The sequence below is a fragment of the Castor canadensis genome, chromosome 2, assembly GCF_047511655.1.
Source record: "Castor canadensis chromosome 2, mCasCan1.hap1v2, whole genome shotgun sequence".
In the NCBI taxonomy this organism is placed as follows: Eukaryota; Metazoa; Chordata; class Mammalia; order Rodentia; family Castoridae; genus Castor; species Castor canadensis.
The window spans coordinates 37,073,854-37,096,641 of record NC_133387.1 but is presented as its reverse complement, the minus strand read 5'-3'; positions in this window follow the sequence as shown (position 1 = coordinate 37,096,641).

Genomic DNA, 22,788 nt, shown 5'->3' with positions numbered 1-22,788 from the left:
ATGGGCAGAAGGCTAGGGCTAGTAAAGACAAGAGCACATTTTCAGGTACAAGCACACTGGTAGGAAATGTGCTGAAAAGTTAGGAGCATTCATTTGAAAGTTTGATACTGGGGTCACTGCAGGGAAGGCCAACTGAGAATTACAAAGTAAGTTTTAGGGAGCTGTAACACCACTGAAAAATTTTGAGTTAAGTGACATGGTTAATACATTAAACTCTAGGAAGAACGAGGAGCTTCTGTGAGATCTTTAGCTAGTGCACATACTCTATGAAAGACTCCCTGAAAGCAGAGACTGTCATTCAGGCTTCTTATGATATCCCATAGCATACAATACATATTTAATAATAAATACATTGAGTGACTGAGGGTGAGATGGAAATGCCTGCAAGAAGTAAGACTAATCAAGAAGTCATGTGATGTACTTGGATCAGAATAAGTAAGCTTCTGTTCTAGAACAATGGCTCTCAGCTGATGGTGATTTAGCTTTCCAGAAGTCATTTGCTAATGTTTGCAGACATTTTTAGTTTTCACAACTCTGGATGTCGCTGATATCTGCTAGGTAAAAGCTGGGGATGCTGCTAAGTGTCCTACAATGCACAGAACAGTCCTCTAGGACAAAGAGCTGTGCAGCCCCAAACACTGATAATGCCATGTTTGAGATGACCATATCTAGAAGGCATGCAGTCAAATAAAAAATAAATGGAGATAAGAGAAAAGGCAGACATACAAACTTGGTGACTGCTTTCATCAGAGAAGCAAAAGAGAAAAAATGTTAAGGATTGTGTGGGAATTATCTCCTGATCATTGGAGAATATTTATACTAAGGAAAACAAGACTCCAGCTAAGCCTGAGCTGAATCATTCAAGTCTAGTTGATGAGTTTGGATTGAGAGTGGCTGAATCTATGAGAAAGGTAAAATTTACGAAAGGAATTGTTGCATTTGGAATCTGAGGATGCTGCACCAGAAGTTAGGGAAAAAGTTAAGACTGATGCTCTAGATATTGTGACTAACAAAGCTGATATGATATGTGAGTATGGTAGTTGGGGGAGATAAGACATTAAACAGATAATCTCTAGTATAGCTGTGTAATTAGAAATTATAAAATCAATGAACACATAGCAGGTGTAATCAGGACACATTTGTAGAATAGGCAATATCTCTCTTAGTAAATTATATTTACTCTGAAAAAGAAGTACAAATTTGCCAAATAAATAATAGGGGAGAGGAGGTTCTAAACAATTGAAATGGTATGGGTAAAATAGGGTCTTTGAAATAGACAAAAACAAATGAGTCAAACTACTGTAACAAATAATAAAGAAAAAAATCATTGTTTTAACATAATGAAAGTTTATTCTTACTGTGGTTATCCAGGGACCTTCCATCTTTTTGCTCTCTTCTTTTTTTCAGGGCCTTGCGCTTGCCAAGCAAGCACTCTACTACTTGAGCCATGCCCCAGTCCTTTCATTTTTCAGATAGGGCCTAATATTTTTGCTTGGTCTAGTCTCAGACTGGGATACTCCTATGACTGCCTCCTGAATAACTGGGAATACAGTCAATACAGTCATGAACCATCAAGCCCAGCATCATTGCTCTATTCTTCCATTAAGCCACAGATCTTCTACATCTAATTGGCACATGGGAAAAGAAATGCATATGGGATTATGAGAATAATTTATATGGTTTGCCCTGGCAGCTACATACTTACCTATATCTCACATTTAATTGGCTAGAATTCATTTACATAGCAAAGGAGGATGGTAAAGATAGCTTAGCTGTATACATAGAAGTAGGTTTTGGTCAGTAACAATATATGACTTCCATAGGACTATTCTAAAAACAAAAGTTTTCCATGGAGAGCTATTTCCCCATCAACAAAGTTGAATTTTATTTATATAAAGGGAAAGATTGTAGTCATGCTCGACATAGAATGAACCTATGATGATTTAAGTAAACCAATCAATTGTCTTCTAGATTACCCAGATTCTGTGTACAACAAGGCCTTTGAATGTGGAGAAAATAGCTTCTTGGCAGCAAAAAAACCCAAACTCAAATTATTTACTTCACAAGTGTTCAAATATACAATTTACTATTCAACATTAAAATAGGTCATGCTACCATACACCTCAATGTTTACCCAACATGTCTACATGGGTGCTTGATTAATATTTCAATTTAACCTGTCTTGATTCTCCCCAAGCTACCCAACCCTAATCCTCCTTATGGTTACCCTCTTTCCTTTCCTGATAGATTGCAACTCTATTCATCTTGCTCAGACTACATTTCTTGAAGCTCTCCATGACCTCTTTTATTCCACATCTCTCTTGTTTTACACATCCAATTTGTTAGAGAACCCTGTTAAATTTACCAACTTAATTGGTTCAAAATATATTACTACCACCTAATTCTTGCAAGTCCTCTGATACCTGAATTATTTGCAAAAGCTTTTTAATTAATCTCCTTGATTCTACCCTTACTCCTTATAGTCTTATTTTTCCAATACAATGCAGAACAATCCTTCAAAGACATAAATCAGATCATATTACTCTTCCATACAAAATCCCCTAAGCATTTCCCATGTCATTGAGATTCACTACTGGTTGTCTGATTGGAAGGCCTGAAACAATCTTGGCCTTGACTATCACTCTGAACTTAATCTTACTTCTCTCCCTATATTTCTTCAGATCTAGCAAAATTGACCACTTATTTCCTAAAACACCCCTTTGATTTATTCCCAGATAATAAATTCCGCATTTCTTGTAGGTATCTGCGCTAAGGTTACCTTCTCAAAGAGACTGTCTCAGATCACTCTATTTAAAATAGCAGCCATTCCCATTGCTCCTGTCATGTATTTTCTACCTCATTTTCCTTCATATTGAAATCTGTCACAATACTTATCATCTGTCTCTTCCCACCAGCATGGAAGCTCCCTGAAAGTATGAACTCTGTTTTGTCTGATACTGTCTCTCTAGCATGTAGCATAGTATGTAACACAAGTAGGCACTCAACAACACTTATCAAGTAAATGAGTGACATCTCCAAATTATTAAATGATTTTAGAAGAAATATATTTTTTACAATAGTTAATTCTCAGCTCTTCTATTGACCCAGAAGTCAATGTAGGATATTTGAGACTGTCAAAGGTAATACAAATTGAAAAACAAAGGGAAAGAAATAAGTTGATTGTATCAGAAAAGACAGCTAAGTTCAATTTTAAGACAATTATTCTAAAATTTTTTTATTGATTTTTATTAGCAACCTAGAAGTTGACCTTAGAGCCTCACACTGGCTAGGCAGATGCTCTACCACTTGAGCCATGCCTCAAGTCAAATTTTGTTAAAAGATATTTAAGACATGAATGACATTACAGTATCACCTGCAAAAACAGCCAAATAGAACAAATGTTGGCAAGGATGTGGAGAAAAAGGAACCCTCATACACTGCTGGTGGGAATGTAGGCTAGTACAACCACTATGGAAAACAGTATGGAGGCTTCTTAAAAAACTAAACATAGATCTGCCATATGATCCAGGAATACCACACCTAGGGATATACCCAAAGGAATATCCCTCAGGATATTCAGAGGCACCTGCACACCCATGTGTGTTGCAGCACTATTTACAATAGCCAAGTTATGGAAACAGCCAAGATGCCCCACTGCTGATGAATGGATCAAGAAAATGTGGTATTTGTACACAATGGAATTTTATTCAGCCACAAAGAATAAAATTTTGTCATTTGCAGGTAAATTGATGGAACTGGAGAACATTATCTTAAGTGAAGTTAGCCAGGTCCCCACGGCCAAAAGTCATGTTTTCTCTCATATACGGAATATAGACCTAATGCAAAGACAGCAATATTATCTATTAAAAAAAAAAACAGGTCACCCTGAGGGAGGTCACATACAAGAAGGGGAGGGTGATGGAAGTTAAGAAGGTGGATATGGTTAATGTACTTCCTAAACAAGAATGAATACAGAATTTTTTTAAATTTTGCTGTTGTGCTGGGTAGGGGAACATTGTGTCATTTCCAAAGATTCTTAAAATACATCAAACTTGAATTTTCTCCCTCCACCATTCTCCTTTATCCTCTCCAACCCTCATTCCTGGAATACTTTCAAAAGAATCTTTTTTTCCATTTACATTCATGGTACACAGTATTTGCACTATATTCATCCTCTTACACCTTTTCCCCACCTCCTCCCCCCTCCCACTATTATCAAAACTCCCTAAGCAAGACCTGTTCTGTCCTCCTGTTCTCTGATTTTGCAACAGAAAGAAAAAAGAAATGATATTTTTGGTTTGTTTGCACAGGGAATTTCCTCATGGCACTTCCATGTATATATGTATCACAACCCACTTTGCTTCATCTCCTCTATTTTTCTTCTTTCTACTTTTGTCCCTTTCTTATGGTTGTTTCAACCAGTTTAAAAATTCTATATTCATTCTTGTATAGAGACATCAATCATATTTATCTTAACTTCCTTGTTTTACCCTCCCCCTCTCGTATGTGACCTCCCCTTAGCATGACCTATTTTTCCTAATATTGCTGCATTTGTACTAGGTCTATATTCCACATACAAGAGAAAACATGTGGCTTTTGGCCTTCTGAACCTGGCTAACTTCACTTAAGATAATCCATTCACCTGCAAACAACAAAATTCATTCTTCTTTGTGGCTGAATAAAATTCTATTGTATATAAGTACCACATTTTCTTAATCCATTCATCAGTAGTAGTGTAGCTTGGCTGTTTCCATAGCTTGGCTATTGTGAATAATGCTGCAACAAACATGGGTGTACAGGTGCCTTTGTTATAACCTGACTTACATTTCTTGAGTATATCCCTAAGCATGGTATTTCTGGATCATATGGCAGATCTCTGTTTAGATTTTTAAGAAGCCTCCACACTGTTTTCCATAGTGGTTGTACTAGCTTACATTCCCACCAACAGTGTATGAGGGTTCCTTTTTCTCCACATCCTCGTCAACATTTGTTGTTCTTTGTGTTCTTGATGGTAGCCATTCTAACAGGAGTGAGGTAGAATCTTAATGTGGTTTTGATGTGCATTTCCTTTATGGCCAAGGATTTTGGGCATTTCTTCATGTGTTTTTAGCCATTTGGACTTCCTCCTTTGAGAAAGCTCTGTTTAGTTCTTTTGCCCATTTCTTCACTGGGTCATTGAATTTTGGGGACTTTAGTTTTTTGAGTTCCCTATATATTTTGTCAGATGTACAGCTAGCAAAGACTTTCTCATTTCTGTGGGCAGCCTCTTCAATTTAGAGACCATTTCTTTTGTTATGCAGAAGCTATTTAATTTCATGTAGTCCCATTTGTCATTCCTTTCTCTTAGTTGCTGAGCCATTTGAGTTCTACTTAGGAAGTCATTGCCTATGCCTATTAATTCCATTGTATTCCCTACTCTTTCCTGCACTACCTTCAAAGTTTCAGGTCTTATATTAAGGTCCTTAATACACTTTGAGTTGATACTAGTACAGGGTGTCAGACATGGATCTAGTTTCAGTTTTCTTCATGCAGATACCCAGTTTTCCCAGCATTTGTTAAAGAGGCTGTCTTTTCTCCATCATATGTTTTTGGTGTCTTTGTCAAAAATCAGGTGGGAGTAGTTGCGTGGATTAATATCTGGGTCTTCTATTCTGTTCCACTGGTCTTCATGTTTGTTTTTGTGCCAATACCATGCTATTTTTATTGATATGAATGTAGAATTATTAAACCAGTTGAAACCACCATAAGAAAGGGATTAAGGTAAAAGGAAGAAAAGTAGAGGAGATGAAATAAATCAGCATATAATATATATAATCATGGAAGTGCCACAAGGAAACTCCCTGTGCTGCTATCTTAAACAACCAAAAATGTCACTTCTTTCTTCTTCTCTTCTTATACAAAATCAGAGAACAGGAGGGCTGAACAGGTCCTGCCTGGGGGTCTTGGTACCAGTGGGGGAGTGGGGAGGAGATGGGTAAATGGTGCAGGAGACTGACTTTGGTGAAAATACTGTGTCACATGTATGTAAATGGAAAAATGATATCTGCTGAAACAATTAGAAAAATGGGGGGCCAGGAGATGAAGGAGAATGGTAGAGGGGGTGAATTCAACTATGATATATTTGCTATATTATAAGAATGGTTCCTCATAAATTTCTAAGTAAGTCAAGATTAATATGTGATTATGCATATATAATTATAATATATGATATAATGCATATTAGATGCTGAAATTGTGGTTATGATGTGTCGTGATAGGGAGAGGAAACAAGAGGTGTCTGGGGTTCAGTCAATGCTCATTTTCTCATTTTGGATTCTATTTCATGTGTTTTCATTTTACAAACTCTCATTGATTTGTTCCTTTATTATATATGCCCTTTCCTTTATGAATGTTTTTTCAATAAAATTTTCAAAAGTCGATAAAGCTGCATTCTCAATCAAATACAAGCAATCTAATGACCCAACTAATCTTTTGTCTTATTTTTTTTTTCTGCAAATTTCTTTCCAGTAACTTTTGGGCTTACCTTTTTTCCACATACAGTGTCTGGATACTTTCTTACAAACATTAATTAAACTCATCTCCTTTTATAGGTATTGGCTTCCCTAATTAAAACAAAGCAATTCCTTCCAAGGTTTGAGCAGAAGAGAGTTCTCAAAATCCCTCCAGTTATATAAGCAGCCTCTGACTCCTTTGCTAGTTCCCCTCCTTTTCGAAGTTTAGTATATGGGCTGATGCTGACACTACTAACTCCCAACTGTTTACCGTCTGGCTATAGCACTTCTATGTAGAAATCTAAGACAAGCTGATAATTTCAAAACAAATTCTACTAAGTAAGAAAAAGAAATACAAACAGAAATTTTAAAAAATTAAACTGCTAGATGTAATTGCACCTCTGATACAGATTTATCATTCTGTCATAACTATTCTATCAGTTATTTTCTCAAAGCTGGCCCAACTCTAGCAATAGATGTAATCTAGCTTCCTTTCCTACTAGGTCCATATTTATCTTTTTGTTTATAAAATCCCAGACCAAGACCACACTTTCAAATTAGGACTAATTTATTTCATGAGGAAATAAATGACTCATGTCAGCATGTCTTGCTTCAAAGTGATGCTTTTAATTGGCCTAATTAGTTTTATAGATATATCTTAATTGAATCACATGCCTAACTTCTATCTGGAAAGGAGACTGGGAAACAAGCTATAACTTCCCAAAGTATATATTCAGAAAATGTTGGTCAGCCATAAATATAAGCGAGTCACAGAAAAGGGAGGAAGAAGGAGTTTAAAAAATATAAGTTAATGAGCCATTAACTTTTCTTTTTTCTTCAATATCAACACCTCTCTTTCATATTTAAATTTTCAAACAATATTTTTTCATCCACCATTATGCAACCATGTGATATGCAGCCATGAGATATTTACCATATCTCATTAATTACCATAGCTTCTGTTAGGATCTCTCAGTAATGTTCATTCCCTCTCTGGTTTCATGATGTTCCTGTCTAGATGTTTTATAAGCCATCAACTAAATACTAAGGTTAACCACTTCCCCATATAAAATAGTAGGAAAATGGGAGTGGCAGTAGTGTTTGGGTGGAGATGGAAGAAATCATTAAATGTATTTCATGAATACAAGATAACTAAAGGAGAAAATATGGGTAAATAGTACAGTCATCTTCTTCATTTTTTTCCAACATAGGATGTCAAAAAAAGTAAAGTCCAAACTGGTCATAAATTTACCATTCTCCTCTTAGTCTCCTGAGTGGTGCTAGGATTACAAGCATGTACCACCATGACAGGTTTACATTCTTCTTTCCTATGACTAGAAATATTCTATAGTTGACATGTATGATTCTTTTAATCTGCATCATAACAAGAAGCTCATTTATGGCCTCTCCTTTTAATTTGCTACATATATATCATGGGTAACTAACTTCAAGTTAACTTAAGAATTGATGACATCTCTAGGGGCTTAAGTTAGGATATTAAAGAAATCCTGATAAGGGCTTTAAATCAGCAAATTCAGCTGCATCTAAAATTATATCTTCCTTCTTAGCCTACGCCCTTCAGAATTCATTCCCACATATATTTCCTAGGACTTGCCATCACAAATTAATAGTGTTTCAAAGTATTTCTATGTAAAATTTTCTTCCTTATTTTATTAACAGCCTTGCAACATACTGTTACCTAACCCTGATTATACTGACAGCTAGAAAAGGTGGTATAGTCAGGCATGAAGAAAAGTGGCTTTACTTTGCAAGGTCTTAGGCAAGGGTATTACATGTCTCCAAGAAAACTGAGGAGAGCTTCATGGCAAAGGGAAATAAGGCTTTTCTGCTTCCCAAGGAAATTCTGTGGTACTTGGGGTTTATGTTTTATGTCTTCTCAAAATCTGACCATTTCCATTTAACTCTACTTTATCCACAGATTTTTTTTCCCTTGTCCAATAAATACTCTTAACTTTTACACATGAGCAAGACTGCAAGTTAAATTGATTTTGTAATTTAGGACCCTGTGGATAAATTTTTGAACTTTATTTTCACCTACTATTATTCCATTACTGGAAATTTTCAAAGACTTGTTTCATATGATCAAGGAAATTACTTACTCCTGTATGAATGGAGCCAAGGATTTTGGATGCTGAACGTACAGGTCTTGGTAGAAATTCTCCTATGCACCTAGAAACAGGCAGCCTACCCCATAATCCCTATATTTCTCATACACACTCTACTATTCCAGAGCACTGAACATTTATTTAGTTCTTAAAGCCTGCCATTCCAGGTAAACATTGGTGAAAATCTGATTCACTGTTTTGCCACTGCTTCCCTTGGGCTAGCAAGGTTCATTATCTGATAAACATTTTATTCTCAAGGTCTTCAGATATAAACAAGTCAAATAATCTCAGATTTCCATTTCCTTAAAGATCTGGTTGTCTGCAACTTCTTTTGCCATTTATTATTTTTGGTCAGGGTACATAGCAGAATCAATTTATACTACTTTAAGTAAGTAAAGGCATATAGAAAAAATATATTGATCCTCATAAGATCCCTATGAGTCAGAGATTCAATGTGAGAAGCCACCCAGGCTGGAACAATATCTAGTCATGTCACTCTTGTCACATCTGGACTCCAGCATCGAGACCTTCACAAATACTGTGACTTTACATGACAATGTTTGGGACCAAACAAAAGAAAATTTACCCCTGCTAGATACCACCACACCACACTCACCGAGAGAACAGTGACCGAGAGTCTCGTCCCTCACATTCCATATCAAGTCTCTGTAGCTGTGTTCATGGAAACCTTGTCACCTGTGAGCATACCTGTTATAAGGTGGGCTAGGAAGATGGCTCCTGGCTTTACATTTTGGTGAGAATTTCATCAAATAAAAAAAGGGTACCTAATAGTTTTGGAGTGGTGTCTGAAGGCCTTCTATCATCCTGTTGGTGATGGAGGGATTCCTGCACCGTGGTTATGGAGAAGATTGACCATATCATACCTAACAAGAGACAGATGAAATCAAGAGCAGTTTTTAAATTACATATGCTCACATCTTGGGAAAAGGACACGCAGAACACCATGAAGAGCCAATGAGGGTTGCACTTAGGAACAAAGTAAACCAGCAGGGGCGGGGGGTAGCAGGCTTTGTAGTATCAAGAGAGTGGAGTGACCTGTTCTCACGGAGGATGTAATCGACTCGTCTGAGTAGTCCTATGGGCTCTCAGAAAACTGAAGATCACTCTTCAGGGATGAGTAGGAACTGAATCTGGTGCCTGTGATAAGGAGAGCTGCTGAGCGAGGAAGAGAGCTTCTAGTAAGCCTGCCCCAGGCCTCCTGACTTTATGGGATATCAAGACAGCACATACTGTTGACCCTTAAGTCTTAAACCATAGGAAGCCCCATACATGATAAGTTCCTACCACAGCATATTTATTTAAATGTTATTAAGTCTTGTTTTAAAGTTTTTTTTCATTTGGAACATTCAATTTGATAAGTTACTTTTAAATTCTCTATTATATCATGAACATTTTCCAATGTCAAAAAATGTTTAAAATATTACTTTCATTGTGGTCATAAATTTTATAAAGACTTTGTTCCTCTTTCAGAGAGGCTAAATTCTACAATAATTTTTCTGAAATAAGTTATTTCTTATGTAGCGTTTTCCCTACTGTTAGAATTGCAGCTATCTCTAATTTTTCACTATTTTAAATCATATTATGATGACTCTACTAATAATTCTTCCTGGGCCAGATCTTCAGAAATGTAGTTAATATGTGAAAGGATAAAATGCTTTAAGGTTCTCAAAATATTCACTTAATTAATGTTTTAGTCACTTGAAAATACATTTTTGTAAAAGTTAAGAAGGGCTAATACCAGAATAGCCTGGAATTACTAAGATTTTCCTCACCTGAATAGTAATGTTTTGAAGATTATTTCCCAATAAATGTAGCTCTTGAAAAATATTAGGCTGTTTTTAAATGGTTGTCCTTTCTTTGGGTATTAAAGGAACCAGTTCTAAAGCTTCAATATTCTTATACTATTTTTATGCTTTGTGACTCAGTATTTTTCAGGAGTACAATTATCAAAAGGCTTGAAGACAAAACACTATTTAAAAAGGTCAAGGAAATAGGTTTATTTTACTAATAGAAAGGTGAAAGAAAGAGTCAATGTGAATGTTTACATGTATAAGAGGACATTTTACAGGGAAAATAAAGTTGCTGTTTTCTTTCACTACTAGTGTAAAAAATTAAGTGATAGACTTTGCAAGCAGAGGTATGTGTTTGACTTAGCAAAATTGGTGACTAGAGAATGCTGCCAAAGGAGAGTTTAGACTCTTTTTGGATATTTTAAAGAATAGGCGGTAAGATAGGGCAGGTTCTCTAGCATCCCCTCTCTAAAATATAACCACAGACATCAGCATCATTTATGGTAGAAAACAAGATAAGCTTACTCTGAATTCAAATATTTATGGGGTCTCAGGATGTCCCATACACTGGAGATTTAACTTCCAGCTCACAGCCTACACGCGAACAGACACGCAGACAGGTAGGCAGAAAGACAGTTGAAATGTAATGTGGTAGGTCCTAGGTGAGAGGATGAGAAGGACTGGCCTAGTAACCAGAATCAGGTACTATCATTACTGAGCTTTTTCAGTGTGCCAGGCCCTGTCAACTGTTCTGTTTATGTGATTTTATGTACTGCTTACACCAAGCCAGTGGAATATACACTAACATTTACCAGGTATTACCCATGAAGAAAGAAAGGTGAGAAGAGATGTGATACCTTTGCCAAGAAAATGCAAGTAGTAAGTTGTAGAGGTAGTTCTCAGCCATGGGTCTTTCTGGCTATGGAGCTCAAAGTTCTGAAACACTGGCCCAGTCCAAATCTGAGAGGAGAGAGCATAATGCTGCTGAGGAGTGGGACTGGAAGGGCTGAGGAAAGCCTTCAGGAGGGATTAAGTAGTTGCTGGCTGGACCCAGGAAGAGGTGGAGGCAGAGACATGCTTGCTCGGAAAGCAACAGAAGAGCCTCAATCTCAGTTACTTGTCATTTAAAGACTTTGTCACTTTGAAATCTGTGCTGAGTTCTTTCACTCTAAAAACCGAATTTTCAATAAGAAATGCTCGAATTATATGAAGGGTGGAGTCATTATTTTCTTTCTTAGTCTAAATAAAAATAGTGCTCTGCCTGGGGTCTACATTTCCATTACTCTGCCTGACTTTGCCAAACCATTTCCCACTCCCATTATTTGTCCCTCTTTCTCTGGAGTGTCTGGTAGTTGCTCTCTTCCTCCTGTTCTCTGAAGGGATGCTCTCTCCTTCCCATAGAGAACACTTCCTCACTGGCTCATTGGGAGTTTTTCAAGCACTGCCTCATGGTATTTCCCAGGCTGGTTTGTGATTGGTCCTTCTTTAAATCCTGGAATCCACCACCCATTGTCTGGAATCTGATTTTATTAGACCCGCAGTGTCTGTCTGCCTCCCTCTCAAAGACTGAAAGTTACCTTCTTTTCAAAGGAGGGAGTAGGAGGAAAGAGCAAAATTCATAATTCTTTTCTTCTCTAAGACTTTCTGTTGTTCCTGTTAAGTTTTAGTTCTTCTCCAGTCAGTTAATACTCATCCAATTACAGCCTTATTCTCCCTCTGTGCTGGGTCTCTGTTACACATCTGCCTTTCTGATGATGTCATCCATTAGTGTAAACAAGCATAAAGAGATTCTTTTTTTTTCTTTCCTTTTCTGATTCTGTTTCTTCTCCAGAAAAAAGGTTTTATTCATTTTTTTCTGGTGGACACAAGATAGATACACTTCTAATATCTCACATAATTTTGTTTTTTGATTAGCTATATGAGCTTTAGCAGAATCCATAAACAATCATCCTTCTTCTTACCTGAATCTCAAACCTATTGAAAGAAAGAAGGTGAGTCCAACCAGTTGCCTCATAAAAGAGGAAGAATGTAACTATACAGATATAACCATAGAGGATCTCCAACACTTAACCCCTGATTGAGATGGTCAGAACAGTGGCTTCAAGGCAGAGTTGTAGAATTGAAGCAGCTAGTGGTCTAGAGCCTGCCTAGGTTGGTTCACCCCTCCAGGGAGAAGGGAGTCAGAGTGGCCAGAGTTGGGACTGGCATGTCTAAGCAAATTTCTCCTCATAGAAACAAGAGGCCAAGGGAAGGGATATTCTTCCCCATTGGAATGTGTAAAGAAATTTGATCTTTGTCTGTCTCTTTTATACCATTAACTTCTGCTTCCTTCATATTAGCCATTTGTATTTTATTGTATATAGAGAATTGTCTTTTAAACAACCACTTTAATAATATTCTTAAATATAATTATTTAAACCTTTTTCTGTCTCACGTTTTTCAGATTAAGGTGCTCTCACTCTACCCTTAAATATATATCATTTATATGTATGTATGTACTCTCAAAAGGCAAACTTTCAACAAATTCATTTAAGTGATCTGTTTGGCGTTTAGTAACAACTCATAAATTGAGAATCCCATCTATTAAGTAAGAGGGTGCTCCAATGAGCTGAGCAGAGCAGGGGCCTTTCTAAGCAGAAAACTGAAGAAACAAGGAACAGTTTCTTTCCTTATAGGATTGTCGGGGATAATTTGTCTTTTCCTTACAAAAAGTAGTATTTTATACTCAACCCAGGTAAATCCACTTTAAAGCAGCAGCGTGCTATGCTTGCTTAACTCATGGCTTCCCAGAATGTTGAATGTTAACCTTGCCCTTTACCTCATCTATAGTTAATTGAGAAAGACTGTGAACCCTGACTCCTACCAATAGGAGAAGGAGATAGTGTTAGGTCAGGACAAAAACCCAAGAGACTTCCTGCTCAATGTGCTTACTTACCAGACCTTTGTCAGTTGCACACCCTCTGCAGAAATAAAACTGTTTGCCTTGCTGAGTGACTCCTGAGTCTTATTCATTAATCAAGAGACTTTTCCAACAGGGTTAAAACAAAGGGGACTTTCTGATCATGCCTGCTATTCGTTGGGCCCCTTCTGAATCTCCTGGAGTAGTTTGTTTGTTTGTCTGTTTGCCTTTTGAAAAATGATCCTCTTTTGACTTCAGTGTGATTATATGGCACCTAGCAGCATTGACTTCATTCTTGTTTTGTCTGATCTTTTGAGCCTGTGAAAGACCTGAATCTAAAACGGTAGCTTCCCTACTCTCTGATAAGAACAATATCAGTATTTTTATAGTGTGGCTTCTAAAAATGCCATGTTTTCGGGAAAGTGCATTTTCCTGTGTTGATTTTATCAGAGATTTTACTTTCAAAATAATTTCCTTTTAGGAAGATATCAGAAAGCTCACATACCTGTCCCCAAATCATATCTGAAAAAAGATCATTTAAAAACATGAATCAAAGGTGTGTAATCAACTCAGTTCTGCTAATGGAATTGATTTCTCTAGGCAGTCAAAAGAATGTTGGAGACTGTTCTGAACATTTCAAAATAAAGGGTATGGATTTGAAGGGTGTCATCATACAGCAGGGAGGAATCTCCTCAGATGTTTTCTTCATTGTGGGTTGCACCTTTATCTGGCCTTCTAATGGCATCTCACATGTCCCTAAAGACAAAAAATGAAAGAGAGAGTCATTGTAAGTATTCTAATAGGCATCCTTAAAATCAAATATTCGAACTTCAAATGATATCTTTATGACACCCTTTGATTAACAAGCAGATATGATAAGTAATTTCATTATAAGTAAATCCTTTGTTTTTCCCAGATTCTTTTGGCTTCATTGTCCACCAGGCTGTCAATTCTTTCAAAGTTCTTGGGCTCCCTGGCTATCATTTATCTTTGAATGGCTTCAGTATCTCTGTATGGTCTAATTGCCTCACCTAATTTGCATTAGCCCAATTCCTTCATTCCCTAGCTGGGTTATTTGGTGTGTTTTTTCCTAATGTGATCCATGTTGTAAATCTGTCTCTTACTGGCTCTTCTCACAGTAGGAAAGACAGCAAGTCTTAGTAGAAGATAGAGAATTTATCAAAATGAACACAGAATTTAAGCATGGTTTTTTAGAAGACCTGAAATCCATTTTGCTTATATTAAAACAGTTTTGTGCAGAGGACAGAAAGTCCTGCTGGCAATCGGAGGATTGTGTGACATTCAAGTCTGCCCAGAGGAAGCAGCCAAGCAGAGAGGCTCTCTAGTCTACAGATTTGCATTGTTCTGCTAACTTTCCTATGCCAAAAACACTCAGTTGCTCCCTTTCACCAGCCTCTAAGGTCACAAGACAGACAGTTCTTTCTTGATTACTCAAACAAATACACATCTGATTCAGAGGGGGGAAAAGAGGGTTGCCAACAGTCAACGCTTAGGAAGGGCAAGGCTGCTTTCACTTTATAAGCCAACCTGATGAATCACCACATCCATGACTAATTGTGGTGCTAAAATGTGCCCAGTAATACAGCCTGTTTTTTGGAAAGGGAAATGCTAAAGAAGACCAACGAAATACAGAAAAAAAATGGACTAATAATCACAATAGGCTTGATAAATCTCTCTACACATTCATTCAACTAAGGCCTAAAAAATGTGGAACTGGCATTGCTTTTAACCTGCTTTCTTCACAAGCATTAGCTGCATGTACTCAAAAAAATTTTTCAAATATCTTCTAAATCTCCTAAGGTTAAACCCAGACAGTAACTTCAATAATGATGCTAACAATTTTTATTTCCAGAAGTTGACATTTAAATAGACTGCCTTTATATATATATAATATATAATATACATACACATACATATACATGTGTGTGTAAAATATGCATATACATGTGTATAAATGCATATAAGTATTATGTATGTATGTGTAATGAATATGCATATATAAATACATGTATATGTATGCATTATCTGTGTAAAAATATACATATATGTATATAAATTCATGTTTTTTTTGTATAGGTATGAAGGATATAATAAGAAAGATGTAGTTCTTATCCCCAATTGCATAGTATGTTGGGGAAGATGATAAATAAAGAGAAAATTTTAATATAGCATAATGCAATCAATAGCGATTAGCACAGGGTAATATGGGAACAAGGGTTGAGGAAGGGGGCATTTCAGATGATCATCTCAATAGGCACAGATAAAGCAATTAGCAAAATTGAGATTTCTATTCATGACAAGAAAACAATCTCTCAGCAATCTAGGAACAGCAGGGAACTTCTTCACTTGATGAAGGTATCTGTTTACCATGAACAAACAGATGAATGAACTATTGGCAACTTCACCCTTATTGGTGAAAGACTGAATGCTTTTCCCTAAGATCAGGAACAAAACAAGAATGTCTATTCGTTTCTACTGACCATTAACTAACTGGAGATCTTAGATTGGCTAAATAAAAAATGCTCAAAGAATCTTCAAGAAAGTAATGAGTTAGGCAAACTTGCAGGATACATGGTCAATGTATAAACATTGATTATACTTTTATATTCTAGTACTTTAATAAAAAATTTTAAGTTGAAATTTTAAACAGCACAGTTTAGCTTAAAATATTTAACAACATAAAAATTTTAAGTATAACACTAATGAAAAATAAATATACAGGAAAGTATAAAAAAGACAAAATCCCAAGGGATAAATTCAATTTTATATATATATGTATAATTTTTTGATAGAAATTTAAGAGGACATGTACAATAAAAAGATATGTCATAGGACTGGGGATATATCTCAGTGGTAGAGTCTGTGCTTAGCAAGTGCAAAGCTCTGAGGTGGAAAAAAAGATATGTCACCCCATGCTCATAGATTAAAAGAGCTCAGAACAGTTCCTGTTCCTACTAGCCAGGCTGGAAAAAAAACTCCTGATTTCCAGGTCATTAGGTATAGTTGTCAGGAAAATTTAGCTTCATTAGTGGGACAAAATTAGCCCCCACTGAGCACTGCTCTGGATTTAACCAATCGTTAGAGCTAGACCCCAAATTGCTCTATGATCTCATCTTTTTCTATGCAACTAACTCATCTCTTACTCCTCCTTTATTTTTTTCCCAAAGTACAATGATTAAGACTTCCTATTATTCAGCTACTGATTACTTGCCTATAACCTTTCTCATTGTAAGAGAATTATTAGGTGTCCATAACAAAGGCAATTAGGAATGGTAAGTATCTTGGTATTATTTTGATCAATCACAGACTGAGGACAAATAAAAGGGTATTTCCATAATCTAGGTGAAAGGTGATGGTAGCATGAACTCGGGTGGTAGTGGTGAAGGTGGTGAGAAGTAATTCTCAATATATTTAGAAGGTAGAGCCAAAGGATTTACTGATTAATTGGATGTGGAACATGAGAGAAAAGTGAACTACAAGGATAATTCCAAAGTGGTTAATTTTGTTAATTTTCTTTCTTTCTTTTTTTTTTTTTTTTGCCCAAGGGATCAGAAAAATGTATTCTATTTTCTGAATTGGAGAAAACTAGGAAGAGAAAGTTGAAAGAAACTAAGAGTCTTATTGTAACAAAGTATGTTTGAAGTTCCTATATATTTCATTTAGTAGAGATATGAGATCAGCAATCCAATATACAAATCTGTAATTTATGGAACTGTTCAGCATTAGAGATTTAAGATCATCTGTATACAAAGGTATTTAAAACAAGGGCCTTGAATGATAGAGGGTGTGAATTCAGCTATGATATATTGTAAGAACTTTGGTAAAAGTCACAATGTACCCACAGTACAACAATAATAAAAATAAATTTACTCACAATAAAAAACCAAGGGCCTGGTGAAAATGCTTACTGAATGAAGGAATAGAGGGACGGGGGGAGAGAGAGAGAAAAAAAAACCATAAAGCCTGATTCTGCAGCATTCTAGTGCTCAGCAAGAAGAAAAATAAGTCAGGGTAGTGGACTAGAGGCCAGGTAATAAACTGAGTCAAAGATGAAGGAAGAATGACATTGAATTTGGCCATGTAGGAGTTATTAGCAACCTTGACAAGATTACTTTCACTGGAATTATTAGGACAAGACAGCTTCAGGGAGAAGTTGAGACATAGAAGGGGACAGAGAAATGGGGTTAGTGGTGGAGGCACGCATAGTCAGGTAGGATTTACTTGTATGTTTAAGACAGGAGATAATCCTGTAGATTGGATGATGGCTGAAATGGCCCATTAGAGGCTGAAAAGCTGATGATTCCTATTTCTTCCCTCTTTTTTGGTCTTTCAGTACTTCATGCACAATGAATAACATGTTTGAATTTGTTTAAGGTTTGCTTGTTTTTTTTTTAATAGCTAATGTACTTTCCCACAGTGTTCATTTTTTGTATTACCTCAGTGAATTGTTAATATATCAAAATGAGTGTTTAAGTTTACAATGAGCCATAATCATGTATCTATTCAAAGGTTTCAGGAGTCAAATTTTTCATTATATTTTCTAAAAACCAGTTATATTTTTGGGATTTTAAAACTTAATTCTATTTTAGATTATATGTAGTTTAGACTGCTATCTACACAAACTGCTTTCACCACATAATGGCCTCATGCAAATTGACATTGGTCTATAATCATTCCTTACACAAGAGTTATGTTTTATTAATTAGAAGCAGAGTTTCGGTTTTAGGAAAATCCGATTTAGTTAACAAAGTCCAGGAAAATAATTAATAACATGATGCATGCTGCCGACATTTACTGAGCACATCCACATGTTGGGTGCTATGCTGAAAACTTTATTTCCACTGTTTAATTTATTCCCCACAACAATTCTGTCTTGGATTTATAGATTGTTTCAATGTAGCAAAATGTCCTTTACTGAAAGAGCTAAGCAATAAAGTCTACTACTTAGACACAGAAACGTATTATTTCTTCAAAATTTAAATTGTGAGATGCATTTGGAAAGGAAAAGCAAAAAGCTGAAAACTCTAAAAGCAACTTTATGAGGCAGACAGGATTCCTTTGGGACTCCTTATTAAACTATTTTCAGTAAGGGAGTACAAATATTTTGTTCAAAATGCTAAGAAACGCCTTTAAAACATCTCCTAATAGGGTCATACGTAGTCTGTTGAAGAGGACAGAAACCAATTTGCCCCAGTGCCTGTGGTACAGTTACGGTATGTGTAAAATTAGAGCTTGTTACAATTAATTTTGTTCTGACTGAACAATAATCTCCCTTGCATCAATAAATACAAATATTATAAAAAATAAATTTGATAAGAACTGCATTTCTTCATCTTAATTCATTAAGATGGAAATTTATTTCTAAGATTACCTTTTCCTTCCCTCTGTGTTATTTAAAATTGATTGTTACCTTTGGTACTTCTTTATATTCCCTGGAGCATGTAATTAAGTGCCAAATGTAACTATCTGTTACCTTTTTTACTTAATGGAAATACTTCCAAGGTTTGTAGAAAGAGATAAAGTAGCAGTCAAACTGCTTACCTTTACTTGGCTACATTTTGGGATATGTAGCATCTTGCCTAAGACTGTGGGGTGAATGTAATAGCCGTCACCTGTATGGGAATGCTAGACTGACTACCTCTAAAGCAAATGGTGTGACATTCCCACTTCCCAGTCTCTATGAATCCACTTTTCAGTGAGGTGTCCCTCCTCACACCTTCTGGGATGTGTAGTGTCTGCTGTCATAATTTGCTGATTGAACCTTATGGAAAATTAAAGCTGTTGTGCATTCTCTCCCTAAAGAGTCCTTTCTTTTGGTACTGGGGAATTGAACCCATGGCCTTGTGCTTACTAGACAGGTGCTTTACCATTTGAGCCAAGTCTCTAGCCTGTTTCTCTGAAGACTTTTATTTTTTTCATGATGGTATTGGGGTTTGAACTCAGAGCTTTACACTTGCTAGGCAGGCACTCGTCTGCTTGAGCACACCTCCAGCTCTTTTTGCTTTTGTTATTTTAGAGATAGGGTCTCACTTTTGCCCAGGCCATCCTAGATGACAGTCTTCTTGGTTTATGCTTCCAGCCGTAGCTGGGATGACAGGTGCACACCACTATACCCAACCTTTTTCCTTTGAGATGAGGTCTCATGAACTTCTTTTGCCCAGGCTGACCTGGAACCATGATCCTCCCCCATTTCAGCCTTCCAAGTAGCTTGGAATGACAGGTGTGCACCACTGTGACCAACTATTGATCAAGAGGGGGGGTCTCGTGAACTTTTTGTCTGGCTGGTCTCAAACTGTGATCCTCCCAATCTCAGCTTCCCAAGTATCTATGATTACAGGTGTAAGCTATGGGCACCTGGCTTCCCAAATTATTATTATTATTTCTTTTTAGTACTTGGGTTTGATGTCAGGGTCTTGCGCTTGGTAGGCAGATGCTCTGCCATTTCAGCCACATCCTCAGTTCAAGATTTTTGATTTTAATATTTAAGGGTCCCTTCTTTAAGCATATTTTGAATATCGAGGATTAAGTAGACAATATAGTAATGAAGTTAGAGAAGTAGACTTGAGAAGCCTAGTTATGTAGCTCAAATAACACAAATCTATGCATAACAAGTCCCAAAATAAACTACAATAAGTTGCAAGAAATAATAAGTAAATCTGAGGTGTTAAAATCACAGAATCTTAAAGCTAGATGACACCTGAGAGCTCATTATTTTCTTCCCTCCCACCCTAGGCAATAATGTTCTCTATAAGAGCACTAACAGATGGTCAAGAACTTGTACCACTATTTTGGATTTTCTTATTAAAATGGCTACATTTCAGAATCTAGCTTCTTGGCAAGAGGCTTTTCAACTAAAGAGATGCATCTGCTCAGAAACACCAAAATAAACATGCTTCCCAAAGGAATCAAGCTTGTTCTGTAAAATCCCAATCCTTCATAGGATTTGGCACACATGAATTTCACTACAAGTTAATTCTACTATGATGGCGGTGAGGTCCTTTGTTCTAAACTAAGAGGCCTGAATGCAGTTGTTAATGCCTCAAATGAAGGATAGAAGGCTGTGAAATCAGATGTGTAGATCCCAATCTTGAATGCATCTGCCATTCAATTTCAGAGAGTTAAGAAATAATGTTTCATAAGAGTTTCATTTCATAATTTTAAGTCATTGTTCTCAATACGCATGAAATCTGTCATTACGCTCAGACGTGATACATAATGGAATACATCTGGACCTAATACAACCCGAAATGGGCAGGACCAATGAGGTGGGGATACCGCTCCCTGAGATCTAGGCTCACTGGAATTCTCAGCTAGGGATGGGGGATGCTGAGACTTAACAAAACATTGAACAAATACAATTCACTTGCAATGCTTCTTAAAAGGTAACAATGCTACAATTTTTTTTTTACATAGACTCACTCACGTTCAAATTTACCCAGCAGGTAATATTACTGCACACATTTGGAATTCGACATATAACCGTTCAGTTCTTTGGACTGTGAGTGATCATGTGGCAATCTCTGCTGCTGAACTCTGTTTTTTAATGTTCTCTGTGACTCGTTTAGTGGAGGAGAAATCCTATTAATATTCCATGATATATGGCCAAGGACTAAAACAATTTCTACCTAATCTGGAACTAAAACAAGACATTTTTAATCTAGTATTATATAAATGCTAAACATACTAAGCATGTGGACATTTATTATAGGGAAAGAGTAGTTTCAAAAATGAGGCTATTAATACTGCTACTCAGTCCACTTGAACAAAACAGGTTTCCTGTTTTAAAACTTAATGTGATTATTTTGTGGGTTTTCTCAGTTCAGAGAGAGGTTTCCTTATGATTCTGATTCTAACTCAAAACCATTTTTCTCACTCTTCTTTAACTATCCAGCCAACTCTCTTTCTCTAACAAACCACCACCACCACCAACAACAAAAAGCAAAAATGGCCTCACAAAGGCTTTTTGGACTTCAAATAGTGCTTACAAAACATTTGGACAATTTAAGGGCAAACTAACTAGAAACATGAGATTGAATTCCCTTTGAGATTTCTAGTCAGGGTTAAAGGACCTGGCAAACTGTACTGGTCTATCACTGACAGCAAAAATATCTAGAATACTCAACCTGAGCTATCCCTGTACTTCTTCCCCATTCATTTTATTTAAAAAGGAGGCCGGAGCTAGGCAACCTGTCTCCTTATCTGATCTAGTGTTCTTATTCCCCTACATAGGTAAAGAAACTGTCAAAATATCCCTAGTTGCAGATGACATGATCCTATACCTTAAAGACCCAAAAAACTTTACTCAGAAGCTCCTAGACACCATCAATGGCTACAGCAAGGTAGCAGGATATAAAATCAACATAGAAAAATCATTAGCATTTCTATATACTAACAATGAGCAAACTGAAAAAGAATGTATGAAAACAATTCCATTTACAATAGCCTCAAACAAAATCAAATACCTAGGTGTAAACCTAACAAAAGATGTGAACGACCTCTACAAGGAAAACTATACACTTCTGAAGAAAGAGATTGAGGAAGACTATAGAAAGTGGAGAGATCTCCCATGCTCATGGATTGGTAGAATCAACATAGTAAAAATGTCTATACTCCCAAAAGTAATCTACATGTTTAATGCAATTCCCATCAAAATTCCAATGACATTCATTAAAGAGATTGAAAAATCTACCGTGAAATTTATTTTTTTTCCTTTTATTATTCATATGTGCATACAAGGCTTGGGTCATTTCTCTCCCCGACCCCACCCCCTCCCTTACCACCCACTCCGCACCCTCCCACTCCCCCCAACCCCCTCAACACCCAACAGAAACTATTTTGCCCTTATTTCTAATTTTGTTGTAGAAAGAGTATAAGCTATAATGGAAGGAATAAAGGTTTTTGCTGGTTGAGATAAGGATAGCTATACAGGGCATTGACTCACATTGATTTCCTGTGCGTGGGTGTTACCTTCTAGGTTAATTCTTTTTGATCTAACCTTTTTTCTAGTTCCTGGTCCCCTTTTCCTATTGGCCTCAGTTGCTTTTAAGGTATCTGCTTTAGTTTCTCTGCATTAAGGGCAACAAATGCTAGCTAATTTTTTAGGTGTCTTACCTATCCTTACCCCTCCCTTGTGTGCTCTCGCTTTTATCATGTGCTCAAAGTCCAATCCCATTGTTGTGTTTGCCCTTGATCTAATGTCCACATATGAGGGAGAACATATGCTTTTTGGTCTTTTGGGCCAGGCTAACCTCACTCAGAATGATGTTTTCCAATTCCATCCATTTACCAGTGAATGATAACATTTCATTCTTCTTCATGGCTGCATAAAATTCCATTGTGTATAGATACCACATTTTCTTAATCCATTGGTCAGTGGTGGGGCATCTTGGCTGTTTCCATAACTTGGCTATTGTGAATAGTGCTGCAATAAACATGGGTGT